Source organism: Arachis ipaensis, chromosome B06 (assembly GCF_000816755.2).
Source record: "Arachis ipaensis cultivar K30076 chromosome B06, Araip1.1, whole genome shotgun sequence".
Lineage (NCBI taxonomy): Eukaryota > Viridiplantae > Streptophyta > Magnoliopsida > Fabales > Fabaceae > Arachis > Arachis ipaensis.
In genome coordinates, this window is record NC_029790.2 from 44,493,567 (window position 1) to 44,500,471 (window position 6,905).

A 6,905-nucleotide genomic window follows, 5' to 3' on the forward strand; every position below is an offset into this window, starting at 1 on the left:
GGCCCACTTGGTGTGTGCTTAGGCTGAGCTTGAAGTCTTCACGTGGAGGGGTCATTCTTGGAGTTGAACGCCAGTTTGAAACATGTTTCTGGCGTTCAACTCTGGTTTGTGACTTGTTTCTGGGGTTTAACTCCAGACAGCAGCGTAGAACTGGCGTTCAACGCCCTTTTACGTCATCTAAACCCGGCCAAAGTATGGACTATTATATATTACTGGAAAGCCCTGGATGTCTACTTTCCAACTCAATTGGAAGCGTGCCATTTTGAGTTATGTAGCTCCAGAAAATCCACTTTGAGTGCAGGGAGGTCAGAATCCAACAGCATCAGCAGTCCTTCTTCAACCTCTGAATCTGATTTTTGCTCAAGTCCCTCAATTTCAGCCAGAAAATACCTGAAATCATAGAAAAACACACAAACTCATAGTAAAGTCCAGAAATGTGAATTTAACATAAAAATTAATGAAAACATCCCTAAAAGTAACTAGATTCTACTAAAAACATACTAAAAACAATGCCAAAAAGCGTAAAAATTATCCGCTCATCAGCGGTTAAAGTCGTGGTCCAAAAGCAAAAAGAGTGTGCTTAAGAGCTCTGGACACCTTTAATTGGGGACTCTAGCAAAGCTGAATCACAATCTGAAAAGGTTCACCCAGATATGTGTCTGTAGCATTTATGTATCCGGTGGTAATACTGGAAAACAAAGTGCTTAGGGCCACGGCCAAGACTCATAAAACAGCTGTGTTCAAGAATCATCATACTGAACTAGGAGAATCAATAACACTATCTGAATTCTGAGTTCCTATAGATGTCAATCATTCTGAACTTCAAAGGATAAAGTGAGATGCCAAAACTGTTCAGAAGAAAAAAGCTAATAGCCCCGCTCATCTAATTAAAACTAATCTTCATATATGTTTTTGGAATTCATTGTATATTCTACTCTTTTTATCCTATTTAATTTTCAGTTGCTTGAGGACAAGCAACAATTTAAGTTTGGTGTTGTGATGAGCGGATAATTTATACGCTTTTTGGCATTGTTTTTAGTATGTTTTTAGTATATTTTAATTATTTTTTATTATATTTTTATTAGTTTTTAAATAAAAATCACATTTCTGTACTTTACTATGAGTTTGTGTGTTTTTCTATGATTTTAGGTATTTTCTGGCTGAAATTGAGGGACCTGAGCAAAAATCTGATTCAGAGGCTGAAAAAGGACTGCAGATGCTGTTGGATTCTGACCTCCCTACACTCAAAGTGGATTTTCTGGAGCTATAGATGCCCAATTGGTGCGCTCTCAATTGCGTTGGAAAGTAGACATCCTGGGCTTTCCAAAAATATATAATAGTCTATACTTTACCCAAGATTTAATGGCCCAAACCAGCGTCGAAATTCAGTATAGAAATTCTGGCGTCAAAACGCCAGAACTGGCATAAAAGCTGGAGTTAAACGCCCAAACTGGCACAAAAGCTGGCGTTTAACTCCAAGAAAAGTCTCTACATGTGAAAGCTTCAATGCTCAGCCCAAACACACACCAAGTGGGCCCGGAAGTGGATTCTGCATCATTTACTCATTTCTGTAAACCCTAGGCTACTAGTGCTCTATAAATAGGACCTTTTGCTATTGTATTTGGGAGATAAAGATGGGAAGGTCCATATAGAGTAGAGAAGGCCGAGCCAAACGGAGTTTTCTACCTGAGTCATCCTTCAAGCTCTGAACTCGTCAAAGTTAATGGACATTGCTTAAAGCTATATCATGGTGAGAAGGCGACGAAAAACAAGGAGTTAGAAATCTTCCTCTAGGAGGATCCACCAACAGCAGAAGACTGAGCTAGTGGAGCGTCCAACTTAAGGACGTTAAAGCAAAGTGCTAGGTGGGAGACAACCCACCATGGTATGATCGTTCCTTTCTTTCTTCTTAGTTTTCTCTTTCAATAACTCTTCTCATTATTATCACATTTAGTTTGCATCTTCATTTGCACAATTGCATATAAAATAAAGCGAAAGGAGGAAAGCGGCATGCGACGCGACAGCGTCACCGACACGTCCACGTCGTATTGGCCTTAGGAAGAAATGCGACGCGATAGCGTCACTGACGCGCCCGCGTCACAGATGCATAAGGAGGAAAAAGAAATCGAACAGAAAGTCACGCGAGAGCGTGGCTGGAGGCGTGCCTTTGGCACAATTTGACCCCGCGAACGCGTCGTCGACGCGTCCGCGTCATGTGGGAAAAATGCCTCCCACGCGTCCGCATCAACCACGCGAATGCGTGCCCTGAAAATTGACGTAAGAAAGGGTGCATGGCAGCATGTTGTGAAGGAGTTGGGCTGGAATGGCGCTAGACGCACAAGCCCTACCACACGAACGCGTGCCCCACGCGTCCGCGTCGTCTTCCAATCTTGGCCATTCACGCGATCGCGTCAACCACGCGAACGCGTCACCTCGAAACTTGCCAACAATGAGTTTTGAATAGAGAGTTGTGCGAGCGCGAGGCTGCCCTCGCGCCAGTAGCACAGAACGAGTCATGCGTCCGCGTGACTGACGTGTCCGCGTCGATTCATATAAGCGCCATTCGCGCGAACGCGTACCCCACGCGTCCGCGTCACTGGCACCGCACAACATATCCATATCTGCCAAAATATCTTATCTTTTTCTTCCCCAAATCCTACTTTTTCTTTTCCCTTCTTATTTCTTTCTTCCCCTTCCTTTCTTCTTCCTTCTTTCTCACTTTCTACTTTCTCTCTCTCACCACCATTATCAAGGTTTTTCTTTTCTTCTTCTCTCCTTACTTTTCTATTCTTCTTCTTGTTTTTATGTTTTCTTCTTTTTTTTTTCTTTTTAATTTCATTATCCATGTTTTCTTTTTCCTTCTTTTTCTTTTAATTGGTGTTGAAAATTTATTTGGGTCATTATTATTTCTTATGATATGCTTGTGGATTGTTAAGGAATTGTTTGACAATTATATATTAATTTTATAGGGTTGCTTGCATGTTCAATTTAATACTTTCAATACCTTATTTACCATGCATGCTATGTGTTTGTGAAAACGCCTGTATGGCATTGTGCACTGTTTTTCGATATCTTTTATTCTACTACTCTAAATGCTTGCTTTTTACAAAACCCTTTTTATATTTTATTATTTAAATATAATTGTTATTACAAACAGGTTATTAGTTTGAAAGGCTTGATAATCTAACTTGGACATTAAATGCTTGATCTATACTACTCATGCCTTTGCCAACATGCCAATAAACACCTTGCATTTAATTGTCAACATATGCACTTGCTATATTTCCATTGATGATTTTTCACATGTAGTCATGACCATGTGTTAACGTCATTCTTCCTTGCTGTGCATTAATTACCACATTTCCCGCCCTCTTCCTTGCCCTAACCCTTGACATTTTAACATACTTTCTCTTTTCTTTCTTTTAGGATCGCCACCAAGAAAGGAAAAGAAAAAGCTACTCCCAAACCACCAGCAAGAAGAGGAACAAAAAGAGCATTAGTGGCAGAGCCATCTTCAACTACAGTTAAGCCCTCAACAAAAAGAATTAAGAGGATTATAAAGGTTGATGAAAAAGAGAAAGCCTTCCCAGCAAAGGACACTGCGCGATTTACCAACCGCTACTGTGAGCAGATGTTCCCCATACTGGCAGAAAGGAGTTACAACAACGAATACCTTCTTATCCTCCCGACCCGTATTGCTGAATTTGTTGAGTCGCGAATTGAGCGACGACAATGGGGATTCCTACAGAGATAGCCATGGCAGGTTAATCTTTCCTGGATAGTCGAGTTCTACTCTAATTTCCACTGCCAACCCTGCAGTCTGTCTATGTCCGTCAAAAGCAAGTCCCCATTACAGAAGAGGCCATTCAGCGAGTGATGCACACGGAAACTTGTCTCTCAACAATTTTCCTTCGGCAAGTGTACCGAATTGTCGCCAAGTAAAAACTCACAGTAGAGTGAGGTCAAATCCCACAGGGATTGAATGGTCAAGCAACTTTAATTAGAGGAATGTTCTGGTTGAGTGAAGCAGAATTTGGTTTGAGTATTGCAGGAAATTAAATGGCAAGAAAGTAAATAGCAGAAAATGTAAATGCCGAAAGTAAAGAGCTGAAAGTAAATGGCGGAAGGTAAATGGCAGAATTTAAATGGGAATGGGGAAGATGCTCATAAAAGTAAATTGCAGAAATTAAAGAGAACGGGTAAGATCAGAGATGGGGATTCATTGGGCTTAGGAGATGTTGCGTTCTCCGAATCAAATTCATTTTCATCTCTTCCTCAATCAATGTATTCATTGATCTCCTTGGCAATCTTAAGTGATCGAATTCCAATTCCTTGGCAATTCAATCTCTCAAATCTTGATCAATAGCCAATTCCTTGGTCAATTGCTCATGAGAAGAGATGAAGTATGGTCACTGATTATACCACATTCATTCCCAAATCAAGTATTAGTAGGATTATAGTCACCGTATCCAACCAAACCCAATTTGGTCCAACATGAGAAAGCATTTCTAGCATGATCTCTTCATTCCACTTCCAAGGTTCAAAAGAGATCCAAGTATGAATAGCTTCTTTTCCAAGATAACTACCCAATTGGATGAAGATTGAAAGCTTTCTAGTAAAATCAAGAGAAAAGATAGAAGAAGAGTAATGAAAACTAGTATTGATCCATCAAATTACAACAGAGCTCCCTAACCCAATGAAATGGGTTTAGTTGTTCATAGCTCTGGAAATAGAAAACAAAGATGGAGAATACATCATGAAAATTAGAACTAGAAGTACAGAGAAAGTAAATTATACAGAGAGTAGTTCCTAATTTCCAATCCCCCAAAAAGCTCCTTTCTAATTCAAAACTACCCCTATATATACTACTCTTCTGATCTTCTAGTTGGTTCTTCAAGTCTTGGATATGGGCCTTTGGATCTTGAGTTTGAAGCAGTTATCTTCTGCAGTGGGCTTAGCTTTACTTACAGAGAGAAAGTGTGAAGTAGGCAGGGTGTTTTGCTCAGGACGTTAGTGGCGTTAACGTTAAGTGAGAGTGTGGGTTCGAGAACGTTAGTGACAATCACCTTTTTCACTAACGTGCCTCACCCAGGGATGGTCCACGTTAACTTCAACGTTAGTGGCACTTACCTTTGTCACTAACGTTGAGCTAAGCCACAATGAGCCACGTTAACTCCCACGTTAACTTAGTTAACGTGGAAGCTAAGGTGGAGGGAGCAAGAATCACCAACGTTAGTGACAAAGGTGAGTGTCACTAACGTTGGCTCATCATTCCCTTATCCACGTTAGCTTCCATATTAACTAAGTTAGCGTGGGAGTTAACGTTGCTCACATTGGCTTATTCCAACGTTAGTGACAAAGGTGAGTGTCACTAACGTTGGTGATTCTTGCTCCCTCCACGTTAGCTTCCACGTTAACTAAGTTAACGTGGGAGTTAACGTGGCTCATTGTGGCTTAGCTCAACGTTAGTGACAATGGTAAGTGTCACTAACGTTGGCTTCTCTTTTGTTTCTCAACGTTAGAGTCCACATTAACCGAGTTAACGTGGCTCTTAACGTGGCCAATTGTGAGCTTGGTCCAACGTTAGTGACAAAGGTAAGTGCCACTAACGTTGGCTTCATTTCTTTCTTCCACGTTAGAGTTCATGTTAACTTAGTTAACGTGAGTCTTAACGTGGGCTATTATGGCTTCGAGGGCATTATTGGCGATTACTTTTCTCATTAACTTTGCAAGTTATCCCCCATTCCACGTTAGAGGTCACGTTAGTTAGACTAACGTGGCTGCTAACGTGGTTCTTCCTTGCTTCCTTTGTCCTGAAATCAAGCAATAAAGTGCATCAAAGCTCTAGTCCCTGTCATGGGAAATGCATCATCCAATTTGTCATTAAATTCATGCAAAATCCTCATGAAATCATGTAAAGTGCACAATGTATGCTTGAATCAAGATGTAAGTGAAATTCTACCCAAAACTTGCTTATTCCCTAAGAAAATGCATGAAACTATCCTAAAAACAATAAAGAAAAGGTCAGTGAAACTGGCCAAAATGCCATGGCATCAGCGAGCTTTAGATCTTCCCCCTTCTCCAGAAGGACTGGACGCATTTCAAGAAGCTTCACTCAAGCGCCAGACATACCAATTCGACTGGGACGCTGTTCTCAGAGCTATCGCACAACCTGGCAGCAGATGGATCTACGGATACCATCATTCCCGATCTAAGGGAATATCGGCTTCTGCACTTACGCTGGAGGCTCACGTATGGGCACAGATTATGTCTCATTACGTTTTCCCGAGCACTCACGAGTCCTCCTTCACTGCAGACATGGCTGTTCTACTATGGTGCATCCTTACAGACCAGCATCTAAACTTACCAAGACACATCCGGAATGCAATGGGACACGTACAAATTGCGAGCAACTTACCTTTTCCCGCCTTGGTTTCAGATCTCGTCTCAGCAGCCAGAGTCTCCTACAGAGCTGGGGACACCAAAGCCATGCTTCCACGGGATGATCAATACGTCCCTAACGGGAAATATATCAGACCTCCAGCAGCCACTACAAGCCAACCTACTGAACCGGCTGAAGACATTCCTCCTTCAACACCACAAGCACCTACAACAAACCAACTGCTCGATCAGATACTTGAAAGGTTGGATTGGCAGGAACACAAAGCAAATCTAAGAGAGCGCCATAACAAGTGCCGATTCACATACCTCAAGGAGCTACTTATGGGAAAATACAAAGACCCAGACACCCTGGACTCCACTTCCTTTACCAGCACAGGGAGCCAATGATGGTCCCGACTGTGGAGATACTACTACCAGCCCACCTTTATTCCTGACAGATGACACCGAGGACGGTGCAAAGCCTTAAGTGTGGGGAGGTCGGTCAGTACCTGACTTCCGGAGGT